Source organism: Lepidochelys kempii, chromosome 2 (genome assembly GCF_965140265.1).
Source record: "Lepidochelys kempii isolate rLepKem1 chromosome 2, rLepKem1.hap2, whole genome shotgun sequence".
Taxonomy (NCBI): domain Eukaryota; kingdom Metazoa; phylum Chordata; order Testudines; family Cheloniidae; genus Lepidochelys; species Lepidochelys kempii.
In genome coordinates this window covers 215,013,917-215,031,140 of record NC_133257.1, presented here as the reverse complement: position 1 = coordinate 215,031,140, position 17,224 = coordinate 215,013,917, and the positions used below count along the sequence as shown (strand labels likewise).

Sequence of the window (17,224 nt, the reverse complement as noted above, 5' to 3'; positions counted from 1 at the left end):
GCAGAACTGCTGCCTAGCCATTCGGTCCCTAGTCTGTAGCTGTGCATTGGGTTCTTCCGTCCTAAGTGCAGGACCCTGCACTTATCCTTATTGAACCTCATCAGATTTCTTTTGGCCCAATCCTCCAATTTGTCTAGGTCCCTCTGTATCCTATCCCTGCCCTCCAGCATATCTACCACTCCTCCCAGTTTAGTATCATCTGCAAACTTGCTGAGGGTGCAATCCACACCATCCTCCAGATCATTTATGAAGATATTGAACAAAACCGACCCCAGGACCGACCCCTGTGGCACTCCACTTGACACCGGCTGCCAACTAGACATGGAGCCATTGATCACCACCCGTTGAGCCCGACAATCTAGCCAACTTTCTACCCACCTTATAGTGCATTCATCCAGCCCATACTTCTTTAACTTGCTGACAGGAATACTGTGGGCGACCGTGTCAAAAGCTTTGCTAAAGTCAAGAAACAATACATCCACTGCTTTCCCTTCATCCACAGAACCAGTAATCTCATCATAGAAGGCGATTAGATTAGTCAGGCATGACCTTCCCTTGGTGAATCCATGCTGACTGTTCCTGATCACTTTCCTCTCATGTAAGTGCTTCAGGATTGATTCCTTCAGGACCTGCTCCATGATTTTTCCGGGGACTGAGGTGAGGCTGACTGGCCTGTAGTTCCCAGGATCCTCCTTCTTCCCTTTTTTAAAGATTGGCACTACATTAGCCTTTTTCCAGTCATCTGGGACTTCCCCCGTTCGCCACGAGTTTTTAAAGATAATGGCCAATGGCTCTGCAATCACAGCCGCCAATTCCTTTAGCACTCTCGGATGCAACTTGTCCGGCCCCATGGACTTGTGCAGGTCCAGCTTTTCTAAATAGTCCCTAACCACCTCTTTCTCCACAGAGGGCTGGTCATCTACTTCCCATGTTGTGATGCCCAGTGCAGCAGTCTGGGAGCTGTCCTTGTTAGTGAAGACAGAGGCAAAAAAAGCATTGAACACATGAGCTTTTTCCACATCCTCTGTCACTAGGTTGCCTCCCTCATTCAGTAAGGGGCCCACACTTTCCTTGGCTTTCTTCTTGTTGCCAACATACCTGAAGAAACCCTTCTTGTTACTCTTGACATCTCTTGCTAGCTGCAGCTCCAGGTGCGATTTGGCCCTCCTGATTTCATTCCTACATGCCCGAGCAATATTTTTATACTCTTCCCTGGTCATATGTCCAACCTTCCACTTCTTGTAAGCTTCTTTTTTATGTTTAAGATCCGCTAGGATTTCACCATTAAGCCAAGCTGGTTGCCTGCCACATTTACTATTCTTTCGACTCATCGGGATGGTTTGTCCCTGTAACCTCAACAGGGATTCCTTGAAATACAGCCAGCTCTCCTGGACTCCTTTCCCCTTCATGTTAGTCCCCCAGGGGATCCTACCCATCCGTTCCCTGAGGGAGTCAAAGTCTGCTTTCCTGAAGTCCAGGGTCCGTATCCTGCTGCTTCCCTTTCTTCCCTGTGTCAGGATCCTGAACTCAACCAACTCATGGTCACTGCCTCCCAGATTCCCATCCACTTTTGCTTCCCCCACTAATTCTTCCCTGTTTGTGAGCAGCAGGTCAAGAAAAGCTCCCCCCCTAGTTGGCTTGTCTAGCACTTGCACCACGAAATTGTTCCCTACGCTTTCCAAAAACTTCCTGGATTGTCTATGCACCGCTGTATTGCTCTCCCAGCAGATATCAGGAAAATTAAAGTCACCCATGAGAACCAGGGCGTGCGATCTAGTAGCTTCTGCGAGTTGCCGGAAGAAAGCCTCATCCACCTCATCCCCCTGGTCCGGTGGTCTATAGCAGACTCCCACCACTACATCACTCTTGTTGCTCACACTTCTAAACTTAATCCAGAGACACTCAGGTTTTTCTGCAGTTTCGTACCGGAGCTCTGAGCAGTCATACTGCTCCCTTACATACAGTGCTACTCCCCCACCTTTTCTGCCCTGCCTGTCCTTCCTGAACAGTTAATAACCATCCATGACAGTACTCCAGTCATGTGAGTTATCCCACCAAGTCTCTGTTATTCCAATCACGTCATAATTCCTTGACATCACCAGGACCTCCAGTTCTCCCTGCTTGTTTCCAAGGCTTTGTGCATTCGTATATAAGCACTTGAGAAATACTGAAGATAGTTCAAAGGACGGCTACAAAAATGACCCAGGGGTTGGAAAACAAACCTTACTATGTGAAGCTTAAGGACTTCAATCTATTATGTTTATTGAAAAGCAGGTTGAGAGGTGATTTGTTCACTGTGTCTAGGGACATATATATGGAAAAAGATATAGATCATGGAGAGCTTCTCAGTCTTGCAGACAAAGGCATAACAAGATCCAAGGGCTGGAAGTAGAAGTTGGATAAATTCAACCTTGAACTAAAACACAATTTCCTAGCAAGGTACATAATTAAACATTGGGACAGTTTATCAGGGAGGTGGTGGACTCAATATTGCTTGGAGTCTTTGAAACAAGATTAGGTATGTTTCCAAAATAAATTATTTAATTGAACTTCTGGGGAAAATGTTATGGTGTATACAGGAGGTCAAAATAGTCTATCTAGTGGTCCCTTTTGGGCTTAGAGATATAAGAAAATGTGGCCTTATACTCAGGATTTCCCAGCCCTATACCTAATCCATTAGGCCCTGTAACTTTTAGGAGGGAGCTCTTCCTTCAGTAGCCTTTTCAAAATTGACAAGTGTGACTATTTGTGCAAAAATTACATTCTGATTTGTTACAAACATCCAAGTATTGTAAAATATGATGCACCAAACATCACTGCAAATTTTCAAAATTTTACAACATTGTTCCAGTTTTACAAACTTGAAAACAGGAGAATTTTGGTCAGAAAACAAACCTGAAATTAATTTTTTCCCATCTCTTATTATTTTCCTACTTTGATTTATTGCAGTTTGTATGCCCCTAAATGCAAGCATATGCTTCCATCTGTACTTCTACACATCTGTCAACAGCTAGGTTAAAGTTGATTAAGGACGCATTTACAGTATCTCAGGTATTACTGAATAAAATCTTTTCAAATGAACTGTATGCCAGAATGTTCCTTGAGATATAATTTTGGAATAAGAGATGAAGGCTCAAGTTTATTTCCTGTCTGAACATTACTCTGATACTTATTAAACTTATTGCAGTCAATAAAAATAGCACATAGCAACATTGTGTGCTGGCAAAATTAGAAAATCAATTAGATTTACAAACAATTTGCTTTACGTATCTGCATTTAACATTCATGGAAATTCCCTCTTGGGTGGATTAAAGCAGGATCCATACATCCACAGAATCAAGTCCCATGCTGTCCTCAATGTTTGGATCCAAGAATACATAGTGGGGGCCCAAAGTCAGAGAGAGCTTGTGTCTACCCCAGGGACTGGGAAATAGGAGGCAGCACTGGCAGAAAAGAGCGCCATGTGTGTTACTACACTGCGGGTTGTTGGTTATACTCCTGCTTCACAGCTTAACTGTTTGATGACTCTGATCCTGCCTGACCTAAGCTGCCATTGTTAGCCTGGGTGCCAGCACACAGACGGAGTGCCTGCAGGAATCCCCTACCTTTCTCAGCCTAGTGGAGCATATCTATTATTTCTGCTGGCCAGTCACACCAGAAGAAAAGATTTCAGCCTGGGGTAAAGGTTGATTTCCTCCAACCTCAAATAATATTTCAGTAGTTACCTCATGTGACCCAGGTGACCTAAAGAAGAGGGGCGTGTATCAGATGGCAGACAGCCCAGCCCACAAGATGACAAATCTGGGTGTGTCGGTCAAACCGTATGCAAGGACTTTCTCTGAGCCTACTGGTCCCTACTCTCTACAATCACGAGGAGTCTCAGCCATCTGTCCACACAGTGTAAATCTCAACAGCAGCCCAGAACAGCAAAAGGAAAGTTCTGAAAAGGCTCAGGAGAAAAAAGTTTGTATATGGGGTCAAAGGAACATGGAGAGATAGAAGAGGAAGGGCTCAGAAGGTTTGAAAGAGTACTTAGAATCTGATAGGCCCTTCAGGATTTCTGATGGGGACAATGAAAAAAGGAAGACAGAGCTCCAGAAATCTGAGCGTCCAGAGACAGAGAAGAACAGTGTGAAGATCTTGGCATGGGGTGAAGATGAAGAGAAAGAAGAATGGTGATTCAGTTTTGCCATGTGTTTTATATATGAGATTTTGGAAAGGAAGTTGAAGCTGGTTTTTCACATATTATGTAAGTTTTGAAGTGTAGCATATACATGTTTAATACCATTACTTGGGTTGTGTGTGTTTTATGTTTGTTGTTTTTCTTTTCCTTTTCCTTCTGTGGTAGCAGTTTATTTTGTGGATGTGTATTAGTGACAGATGTTATTAATGACTACTCACTCAAGTAGAAAGCTGGTGCGTTGGCCCCTCTTGTCCATATATTTGATTTTTAAAATGTTTCTTGGTGATTTAACAAATGGATCCCCACACACACATCAACTGAAGGAGAAGGAGATGTGATTTGACTGATGATTTTTGTTGTCACTACATGCAGAAAGACGACATCTGAATAATGTGTATTCCTGTGAATTAGTTTATAGTTTTATTCAGTGTGTGCACTTTTAATTGCTAGCCCCAAGTATTGTTAAACCTTCTGGGCCAAATCATGTAAGAGGAGAAACAGAATTCATACTAAAAGGAGCTCATCTGTTTTCCATGGAAAAACTAACAGAACACATTTTAAAAGAATTTGGATTTAGCCTTGGATTTAGGCTGGATGCAATAACTCTCAAAGTTAGGATACCGTGCCAATGTTTACTGTATGCATTATGCTGCAACATTCATATAAAATTTAATAATAATAAGTTTAAACAGAAAATTGGTTATCAGCAGAAAGTGCAGTTCCTAGCCATTAATTAAAACTATACCCATTACATTCAGAAAATAGTTTGTGAGAATCAGATAAGCAAATGCAAAGCATGGACATGATTTCTCTGGGGAAGGAGGATCTTTCATTTGTTATGGGAGGATCCTCTGGTTTCAATTGGATTAGATCCAGGTCCCATTTTGCCTTAATCAATCAACCACTAGTTGCACACCCTTTTACAACTAGAACGTGATATATAATAAGAAACCATCTGGGCAAACCTTGAGTAAGTTACTTGGTGTTTATTTTTTATCTATAAATTGGGGATATAATACATAACTATCTCGTTTACAGGAGTGTTGGGAAACATTTATTGAACAGTTTAATGGAGTTTTGATCTAGCAATTTGACTGGATGCTGGGAATAGAGCCTTAGGTTCAGTCAAATGCCTCTGGGGGTCTTGTTTTTAGAATGCAGTCTCAATGGAATTGGCCTGAAGAGTGGACAGCACAGGGGCTGGGAGTTTCTGGGAGTTCAAGCTTTTAGGGTCAGCAGCTCTGGAGCAGCCTCACCACATGCAAAGGAGACAGGGACCTGGCTCCCCAGTTCTGAGGCACTTGGCAAAGCTGCAACACTCTGGGCTTCTAGACGCCCAGAATAACAGGGAGCCAGAAACCTGGACACCTTGGGAGCTCAGGTTATAGAATCATAGAATCATAGACTTTAAGGTCAGAAGACCTCTGCACAACGCAGGCCATGGAATCTCACCCACCAACTCCTGTAACAAACCCCTAACTTATGTCTGAGCTACTGAAGTCCTCAAATCATGGTTTAAAGACTTCAAGGTACAGAGAGTCCTCCAGCAAGTGACCCATGCCCCACGCTGCAAAGGAAGGTGAAAACCCCCCAGGGCCTCTGCCAATCTGCCCTGGGGGGAAATTCCTTCCTGACCCCACATATGGCGATCAGCTAAACCCTGAGCATGTGTCCCTTCTGCATTCGTTCCTCCGAAGCAATTATCCATGAATGGTGTGCTTCTTCAGTTGCGCAGCCATTAAGATTGTGGCATCTTTGTCATCACCCCCCTCACTAGCCTTTAAACACCACATACAATATGATCACCACAACAAAGCCTCATGTGTTTACAGAGCCCCACCACAGCAATCAGATCCGCTTCCTGGGTTGTGACCCTAGAAACTCCCCTCTGGGCTTAGGCAGAAAGTGTAGTGGACTGTGCCTTTAAGGGCCCAGGTAGCGTCCACACCAGGAAACGCAGGTACTGGGAGTGATACACGCAAATGCAGTGGAATCTCCTGGGTTATACCTCTGTGACCTGCTTCAACACCCAACAACCACCCAGGGACATTACAGAAAGGTCATGATCCTGGTGTAAGCTCCTAGGTCAACTCCAGGAGGAAAACGCTAATTATTTACAGTGGGAATTCGTCATGGAAAACACACATTTGCTGAGTTTTTCACCAAGTCTCCTCTGTTCACAGTTATACACATGGGATGTCCTAAACATATAAGGGCAGGGAAGCAGGTGCATTCAGGCCTAGGTTATTCATTCCCTCGTAGCCAGTAAAGCTGACTCTCTTCCTTCCCCCAGGAGATATACCCACTAATGCAACAAGGGCTGATGTCAAACAAACTGAAGGCCACATGGTGTACTGGCTTGGCTAGAGCAATAGACTGGAAGACAAAAGAAATCCTGAATCCTAATCCTGCCTGAGCCATTGACCTGGCATCTGACCCTGGGCAAGTTACCTAAATTCTTGGTATACAGAGACATAAAACCTACACTAAAAATAGAACACAAGGCTCTCGGAGACCGAACAAATCTAAAGTTTGAAGTCCAGCGCCTCAGCTGAGGTTGCGTCTCTCTGTTAAGTCAGTCTGGCCACTCCTATCATATAGCTGTAAGATCTTACTTACTAGAAAGAGGTTAGAGTGGACATGAGCATCCCTTGATGAACTCATCACAAAGATGACAAATCTCATTCTGTGAGCCAGAAGTCTCAGGATACACCCACACTGGAGCTAGAGGTGTAATTTCCAGCTCGAGGAGACATACCCATGCTAGCTCTGATTGAGCTAGTGTGCTAAAATTAGAGCTCTAGAACGGATATCTACAAATTACAGTCCCGGCGTTCCCTCAATTGGAGCCCACCTACAGACACTGGATTAGTAGCGGGCAGAGCTACAACCCCAAGAAATGATGCTTATTTGTCAGATGCCACCAGAGCGCTAAGCACTTTGAGCTGGGAGACCTCGCAACTTGGGTTCCCAGGCAAAATGTCATTAAGGAATATTCCGTTTCTTGATTTTTTCCCTATATTGACGGCAATCACTATTTGAGGTAAGGAATTCAGGAATAAGCGGGTTGGAGTTTGGTGTCACAATCAGGCAGTGATTCACCTTATTAATTAACAGCAAAGTCAACATGGATAATAAGACTGGTAAGGCCATTTGTGTTACAGTGCCTTCTGTTTAACATTTTTTTCTGTGCAGCACACATTCCTGGCATAGACAGTGGCATTGCCCAGACTGCCAATTTCAGGACAACAGATTCTATGATGTTCACCCGCTGAGTAATGCAGGCAACACCTTACCAGTTGTGGAAACACGACTCCTGACAGCTTTAAGATAGGCAGGAAACTCCACTGTCACAAGTATATTCAGGGTTTACAAGACTGGTCTCGTCAGATTCATAGGATTTAGAATTAAGGAAGGATTCCTGATCTTCCTGTGATATGTGGTATCTCTGGTGCACTGTGGATTGGCTTTGTCCACAGTGTCTGATCCTCTTGCTGGGCTGCTATTTTGCTGCAGGCTGGCAGGATTTGCAGCTCTTTGTATGGGATTATTTTAAGGAACCTTTGGAGGGATGATCCGGACGTAATAGATGCAAGGACAATGACCATAAACATGCAGGATTTTTTAGAGTCATTAGAAGTTTTAGTTAAGGTGTGCAGTTGTGAGATGGAGGTGCTTCTATTTAAATAAGCATTTAATGTGGAATTTTTTCGTGCTGTCAGGGTTAGAGAGCTTGTGCAACAGGTGATAGGGCACAGCTCCAGGCGTGTGTTTCCACAAGGAGCAATTTCTTGGAAACCGAAGGATTCCAGAACTGATCAAACCAGGAGAGGGATCTTGGTGGCTAAGGGAATGCTCAGATGAATGAGTATGTCTTGTGAAAGCAGTCAAAGCCTTTTAAGCCATACCAAACCAGGAGATAGGACCCTACCTGTGCACGGTAGTGGCCACTACCTGAGCAGGTATCAGTTTGCTGTTGTAAAGAAAAAGGCACTGGCCTGTTTAGGTCTCAATCCAGTCAATTTTGGCACGCACTCCTGTAGGACTGGAGAAATGATATCAACAGCATTGGAGGGTTTTGACCATCAGAGGGTCCCAGGCGCTTGACCGCTGGAAACTGCACTGTTATAGGACCAATGTTCACCCCACTGATGGGTTACTGGGGCAGGCTAACAGTGTGAACTAACCTTGTCTGTCTGTGTTTACAGTAGATGACAGAAGAAAGGCTGACGCCTGAACCTACTGGAACCCTATAATGCATTGGGATTACAAGGATCAGTCAGACTGGAAGGAGGATTGCACCTGAGCTTCAAGGTTGAAGCCATCTGCCTTCAATGGCTCGGCAGAAGGGGCAAGTGGTGGGATAAGCTCATTCCTTTTCTGTTCTCACTGATGGGTGAATACAACCACCTAATGTCCTAGTTATTCATTTTGGGGCAAATTACCTCAGAGCCTGCAATGGAGTAAATTTGAGAGTTAGGATTCAGAGGGATATGGGAAGAATAAGGCAATTATGGCCGAACACAAGACTGGTTTGGTCTGAAATGCTTGTGAGGCACATTTGGCGGGTATGTATACAAACCAGCTTGTATGGATAGGGCCTGGAACTAGAGTTGATCTGAAATTTTCCAACAAAACAAAGGTTTTGTCAGAAAGAGCCAATTTTTCTAAACCTAAATGTTTCACAGAAATGTATCAGTTTCATCAAACTCCTAATAAAACACAGCCAGGTTTCCACTGGAAACCTGCCTGGTTTCCTGCCAGCTCGCCTGAAATGCTTCTGGGAGTACAGGCTTTTAGGGTCTGCAGTTTTGGGGCAGCCCCACCATGCTGACAGGAGACAGAGGCCTGGCTCCCCAGTTGTGAGGCACCTGGCTCAGCTGCAACACCCAGGGATTCTAGACTCCCAGAATGACAGGGAGCCAGGAGACTGGAAGCCCTGGGTGCTCAGGCTGAGCTGGGAGACCTTGCGACTTGGGTTCCCAGGCACAATGTCTTTCAGAAACGTTCGAAACAAAAATGTGTCAATTATTTCCAGAACATTTTTCCCCCCTTCGGATTTTCCCTTCTGTGGGAAATTAGAAAATTCTGCTTTTTTGTTCTGAAACAGAATTAGTTTTTTCGAGTCATATTGAATGGAATTCCAACTTTTAACCAGCTCTACCCAGAAGAATGTGAACCGGAATGTTGCCAGAGTACTTTCAGATGCAGGTGATTTGGTGATACCACACACAGGGATAATCAGTGCTCTTAAGCTTTTTAAGGATGATGGAGGGCACTTGTCAAATGCAAGGTGTGGTATTTGGCTTTGGAGTCTTAGGGACTGGATTAAGTGGGAAATAGATACTAGGCACTATGGATGGAGGTGGGGGAGCAACCAAACTAATCGCTGATGCCCCCAGTGTAGATAAAGGCTAAAAGGGCCAGCTCACAGAGGCAAATGAGACCCTAAGGAGAAGGGAAGGCTTGAAGTCTTTGTAGACTGAAGTATCTCCTTGGTACTGTCTCCTCCCTTCATGGGTAGGGGGAGCATTAAAAGGACTCAGAAGTGAGCTGAGTCCCAAGGGGTAGGCTGAGAGGTCTACTCTGGGTTCTTGGTTATTTGGTGGTCACCCTGCACTGGACCCACTTAAGCGAGAAGGATGAGCGTGTACTGCCTCTACCCAGTATTAAGTGAATAAACGTTGTGGCCTGATGCTTAAAATACATTCAAGTATTAGTCTTTCATTCACCTGCGTGCCCTAAGTAAAATAGAGATACACTTAATGACCTACATTATAGGGTTGTTCGGAAAATTATGTAATGTTTGTGCAGTGCAAATACACAAGAAGAAAGAGGCTGTTCCTCACTGATGTACTTTGACCCAAAGGCAGACAACCTTCTTTCTAATAGCAAGAATAAGCAATGACAGCACATTGCAGTGCTGGGTTCCACAACCACAATATGTGCATGTGCTGTTTACTAACTGTTGGTGAACGGAACTATTTGAATTATGACATGACTGTGCCTGTTTCTTTTTTTGTGTATAGTTACACTGTGTCAGTGACTATGTGTCACATTTAAAAGCGTAGGTAAGTCTTTTCCTAGGGATCTAGATTTCTGATTTTGGGATAACATAGAAAATAGGTTTCTTTTAGTAAGGTCAAACACTGCTGTACCCATAGAAGAGTAGTATTTCTCAGCATTTTTTTCCTTTTTGACTTAAAACCGTCAGTATCTTTAACATTTCTCAACTTCCCATCCATCAACTCAGGCATCTCCAGCTAAATAAGTAAATAAATAAATAAATAAATAGCGGATTTCCTGTGAAATTGCTATGTTACCAGAATAAACACTGGACTTTTATAGTACTGTAAGTATTAGTATGCTAAGTACACATAAATACCTATTAGAGTGTGCAAGTTTGAAAACTGACTCATGTAATTCTTTTTTACATATTGAAATTTATTACGTTCTCTACTGCATTCTCTGCCTTTCCAAATAAAGAACTTCTTTGCAGAGGTGCCCACCTTACACCTTCTTTAGTCAGTTGCACATGTGCAAACTGAGTGCCAACAGATGGAGATAAGATGACAATTTCCTAATTCAAACAGTGTTGCAGCCAACATAGTGGAATTCTATACTAGATCTTGTCTTGACAGGTAAAGAGGAACTGATCACAGAACTAAAAATTAATGGCAGCTTAGGTACAAGTGATCATGACTTGATCATATTTATAATGTACAGTCAGAATACAGTCCAGACCTATGATATATATACTTGGTGCTTTAAAACAGCCCATAAAGCTGAAAACAATTATGAGCCAAATCATCTGGGAGGAAGAATCTATCTGAAAAATGTGAATGATCATTGGGAACTATTTAAGAATACTTTACTAGGTGCCCAAAAAGCCAAAATTGAGGAAGAAGGCCATAGTGATTAAAAAAGCAACCTGGTTTAGAGGGAAAGTGAAGACAGCTACAAATATATATATATCTCAGAGGCTAGGAACAGTAGAAAACTGATAAGAGAAGCAAAAGGATACACAGAGATATCTACAACTAGCAGAGTTAAGGACAATAAGGAGGTGTTTCTAAATATATTAGGAACAAAAATCCTAATTACTAGCTGGAAATGGTAGAATTTATCAATCATAATAATGCAGAAAAGTCAGATGTGTTAATAAATATTACTGTTCTGTATTTCTATTCTGTCATCTTATATAATATCACTTTTTCCATTTCACTAGTATCTCTGGAGGATGTTAACCAACAGCAACTAAAGTTAGACACCTTTAAATCATCAGATCCGGATAACTTGCATCAAAGAGATTTTAAAAAGAGCTGGCTGAGGAGCTTGCTGGACCATTAATGCTGATATTTTCAATGAGTCTTAGAACACTGGGGAAGTTCCAGAAGACTGGAAGAAAGCTAATGTTGTGCCAATATTTTAAAAGGTAAGTATAGGCCAGTCAATCTAACACCAGGATAGTGGAGCAGTTGATATGGGTTTTGATTAATAAAGAATCATAGGAGAGTAATATAATTAATACCAATCAACATGGGTTTGTGGTAACTAGATCCTGTCAAACTAACTTGATATCTTTTTTTGAGGAGATTACATGTGTGGCTAATAACTGCAGAAGTGTTGATGTAATATATTTAGACTTTGTAAGGCCTTTGACTTGGTACTGCATGACATTTTGTTAAAAAAACCCTAGAAAAATAGAAAATTAACATGACATATTAAATAGATAAAAATAGGCTAAATGATACATCTCAAAATTTAATTATAAATGGGGAATTATCAAATGAATGTGTTTCTAGTGTTGGGCAAAAGCAAACAATATGTATTTTAATATGGCTAAATGTAAGTGTATACCTCAAGGAACAAAGAATGTCGGCCACACTTACAGGATGGGGGCTCTATCTTGCGAAGCAGTGATTCTGAAAAAGATCTGAGGGTTGTGGTGGATTATCAGCTGAAAATGAACTAGTACACAGTGTGACTCTGTGACCAAAAGTGCCAATATGATCTTTGGTTACACAAACGACAATCTCAAGTAGGAGTAGAGAGGTGATTTTACTACTGTATTTGGCACCAGTACGACCACTGCTGGAATACTGTATCCAGTTCTGGTGCCCACAATTCAAGAAGGATATTGATAAATTGGAGAGAGTGATTAGAATGATTAAAGGATTAGAAAACTTGCCTTATAGTGATAGACTCCAGGAGCTCAATCTATTTAGTTTAACAAAGATGATGTTAAGGGGTGATTTGATTACAGTCTATAAGTACCTACATGGGGAACAAATATTTAATAATGGACTCTTCAGTATAGCAGAGAAAGATGTAACGTGTCTCAATGGCTGGAAGTTGAAGCTACACAAATTCAGACTGGAAATAAGGCATCCTTTTTCATGGTGAGAGTAATTAACCATTGGAACATGTTACCATGGGTTGTGGTGGATTCTCCATCACTAACAACTTTTAAATGTAGATTGGATGTTTTTCTAAAAGATCTGCTCTAGGAATTATTATGCCCTGGGTTATACAGAAGATAGATTAGATGATCACAATGCCCCTTCTGTCCTTGTAATCTATGAATCTATGAAAAGTTACCCAACTGGAATGGTAGTATTCTATACCCACTTCACACAGGTGTAAATAGCTACACAAGGTGCAAGGAAGGAATCGGGTCCCACAATTCAGTGTAGTATAAACATCTGTAATACTTTCTCTAACATTTCTAAGTACTGAGCTCTCTTCGGTCCACAGTACCACTACAAATCTCCCAGATTACTCAGCCAAAGAGAGCGCCCCCTATCTGGAGTCCCTCCCCTCAGAAGCAGCAGAATAAGGCTAAGTTTGCAGGTCCAGAAATGGGTCCCTTTTCCAGGGGCAAAGTGTCAAACTCTGTCCTTTCTGACTGCCATATTGCCTGTTTTAAGATGGTCACATATCCAGGTTGAATAATCATGGGGCATAATTTTCTCCCATTTCTTCACCCTGAATATTCCCTCTTCATGCCCCTTTATTTTCTGTCACCCGTGGCACTTGGAGTAGTTTCTACACCATGCCTTTATATGCTCTGCCATTTTGTTCTTTGTCTCCTCCCGTCTCAGCCCATCTCCGAGTTCAATGTTATTTATTGTTAAAACACTCCTGGGATACAAATATGGTCCTCTCCCTGGATGTTTTTTCCTTAATCTCTCTCTCTCTCTCTTTTTTGTTTCTTTCTCTGGCTTAGTATTCTATTCCCCACCCTTTCCTAGCTCCCTCCAACATAGGGCTGCCCTGGAAAGCACTCCTTCATTGGTTCCTCTTTCCCCAAAGTCTCTCTCCCCCTTTTGCAAGTAGTCTCAACTGACCACTCCCTTTCCCCTTTCTTTTCCAGCTGGGTTTATTACAGTTCACCCAACCCTTCTGCTGTACTCTAAAGGTCACTTGCTTTCTTTTGTTAAAAGTCATCAACAAATTAACAGTCTGAGTACAGAAAATTCCTTTAACTCCTTCATACTTTATCTTTCAGTGTTACTGGCATGGAGAGATACCATGCATTTGTGATTGATTATGGACATTTTTCCATAATTTTCTTCCACAAACACAGACACACTTTAAACACTTTGCAACATATATCGGTTTCACTAATCTGTACTTATCATTCATATTACTGAGCTTCTGCTCTGGTAAAGAAATATATTAACCCATGGCTGTACATCTGTAATGATGTTGACACTAATAACAGTAAACAGATGCACTAACAATATTGAAAGATAAAAGAGAAAGGCACCATTTACGCTCCAAAAAATTACATTTTCCACTTTGACCGTGCAATCAGGAAAGCAAGAGCCATTAAGACCTTGGTCTCCATGGCCACTCTGTAACTTTAGTTCAGTGGGATTCCAAGGAATATGAGAAGATTTATTAATCCCACAAGGCCTGTAAACTGTCTACTTTTCCCTTCTTCAGCCTCCCTTGTAGGAGGAGTTCTTCATTCTCTAAAATCCTCTTAAGAGCTGAGGCAGTGGAATTTTAGGCCTCAGATTTAAGAAAGGAATTCTTTTCCCTTGGGTTTGCAACAGTGGGAAGATGTATAAGAAAGTTTAAAATCCAAAATGAATATAATCATTTCAGATTTTGTTATTGTTGTTCAGGCAACCACAGAAAGCTGCTGGTTAACTGAATGAAATGACACCAGTACAAAAATAAACATATTTAAGTTACTGAACATTTTTTATTCTCTTTCTAATGAGAGTTTAATTTAAAATGACAATTTACTTCCACACTGCCAAAGTGTATTGCAAAGATTTATTTATACACCTAATGAACCATAACTTGGAGAGCTGCATAAGAGTGTATTACAATCTTAAGCTCCTTAGGGCTCTGCATTCCAATTTAACCTTTACTCCGTTTGAAAGGTAATTAATTCCAGCCATTTGTTTTGACACCTCCTTGTCAGACAGCCAGGTTTACACTACGGTATATATATAAAAGATACAACATTGAAACCCATAGCACCATGCTTATAAGACATTTAAAACAAAAAAAAGTTAAATATACGTCTGATTTACAATTGATATGACAACAATATGGAGGTCTTTTTCCATGGACCTATACCTAAAACTCACCGATTTGGGCATATACCTGGCACATATAATAAGATAGCAATGATTTTATTATGCATATCCAGGAAAACCTAGAGCATTGAAAGGGGCTTGATCTGGTCTCCAGTTCCATAGCCATGTGTCTGTACTTGAAATTAGTTATAGATACAAAATTGCAGGCACAATGATTAGTGGCAGAAATTCTAATATTGAATTATCTATCTGATTTGTGGTGATAAACACGTAGTTAAATACAAGAACTTAAATACAAGAACTTACACTCTCTTTTGCTCCTCTGATGTGTCTGGTACTAGCTCCCGTTAGTCAGACACTGGTCTAGATGGTCTACTGTATCCCTAATGTTACGATTCAGTAGTTTGTAATTAGACATCTTATTGTACAAGTGCCATACCAGTTTCCATTTGTGTATCAGCTTACAAAGCACACATACTGTAGAATTACACTACACCCAGAAAAATAGAAGCAATGAGTGTATATGGTCAGATTCCTGCCCATACAGAAAAGCCTGTATAAGAGAAAATGATCTCTGCATGATTCCCTGGTCAAAACCTCCACTAGATCATTCCATGAGGAAGGCTGCATTTGGCCCCAGGGACCAGGCAGGGAGTTCAGGCCAATAACATAGATTTCAGGTGCCAGAGGCCAGTGCCATCCATGTGGAAACCTTGTTCTGCCTCCTGTGCCTCTCTCCTATCCTTCTCAGAACAAATCCAATCAGTGCTTCCCCTACCAGCAACTGCCTTCACTACCCCTCTAAAGTGAAGGTTCCATAATACAGAAGGGCTCCATAGAAATGTTGATACAGCCACAGGCAGCACTAACTTTTGAGCTGATTCTCTGCTGATTTCCTGGGGAGAACGACAGGAACCACACACACTGTACACCCGTTACTTACATCCTCTTCCAAGCCCCAATGAAGCATTCTCTGCATGGCCAAGAGGAGGGGGTTCAGTGTCACAGAGACTTCAGTTCCCTCCAGAGACATACTCAAGATATCTTCGTGTCATTAACTGTGGAATGATCTGGGCCACAGGGATGAGCCTACTGCTGTAGAATTGTAATATACTATTAAAATATAATTATTATATTACCATTAATAATATTATGAATATAATTATATATTATAAATATACACTATTATATATTATCTACTTATATAACCGTAGCTCCTAGAGGCCATGAGCAGGATCAGGCTCCCTTGTGCTAGGTGTTATACAAACATTGAGGTAGATAGGGTTCTCACCACCTGAGAGTTTACAATCGAAAATGCCAAACAATATGCCCAAAAGACAGATAGTTTTTACGTTTATGATTTGTACTCAGATAAATGCTTATAAACTTTCCCTCAGCCTAGCCTTTCTACACTAGCTGATATCTTTTAAGCCACATGATCAAAGTGGGTCTTGAGAAAGGATTTGGAGGAGTAGCTTTTGGGATTGGATCAGTGCCAGCATTCCTGTAAGGGCATCAAATATGCATCCATGGTCTCCCAAACAGCCATCACACACTGACCACCAAAGGCAGCTCACCTAGAATTACTGGAAGTGAGGAGCTAGCAGACCTCTGACCCCTCCCAGAGGCACTGCCCACAAGGAGCCCACAAGGATCCTGATTGAGGACGCTGACCGCTCCCACCAAATGGCCAGATCACACTATTTAAGCCAGGGTTGGGCAAACTTTTTGGCCAAGGGCCTTATCTGGGTATGGAAATTGTATGGCAGGCTATGAATGCTCATGAAATTGTGGGTTGGGGTGCGGTATCTGGGGTGGGGCCAGAAATGAGGAGTTCAGGCTGTGTGAGGGGGCTCCAGCTGGGGGTGTGGGCTCTGGGGTGGGGCTGGGGGTGCAGGAGGGTGTTCTGGGCTGGGACCGAGGGGTTTGGAGGGTGGAAGGGGGATCAGTGCTGGGGCAGGGGGTTGGGGCGCAGGAGAGAGTCAGGGGTACAGACTCCGGCTGGCTCTTACTTCAAACAGCTCCCAGAAGCAGCAGCATGTCCCCCCTACGGCTCCTAAGCAGAGGCGCGGCTAGGCCCCTGCAGCTCCCATTGGCCATAGTTCCCAGCCAATGGGAGCTGCGGGCGTGGTGCTTGGGGCAGTGTGCGGATCCCTCTGGCTGCCTCTACGTGTAGGAGTCAGAGAGAATACATGCTGCTGCTTCCGGGAGCTGCGTGGAGTGGAGCAAGCTCCGGACCCCACTCCCCAGCGGGAGCTCGAGGGCCAGATTAAAACATCTGGAGGGCCGGATGTGGCCCCTGGCCATAGTTTGCCAAACCCTGATTTAAGCCATACTATTTAAGGAGGCGGCACAGGAAATTATCTGAGCAACTTCCTGAGTGGTTGCTGCACTAGATCTGACCTTGGCTTGATTCCTGGACTCTGATTCCTGGCTTGTACTCTGCCTCTGACTACTAGGTATGACCACCCCTGCTCCATCC

General features: G+C 42.6%; 1 protein-coding gene across 2 annotated transcripts in view; it reads right to left on the bottom strand.

The window, feature by feature from the left end:
• The window catches only part of AGMO (alkylglycerol monooxygenase), a 270,823-nt gene that overhangs the window by 79,340 nt on the left and 174,259 nt on the right, over positions 1-17,224 (bottom strand). The window lies entirely within an intron of this gene.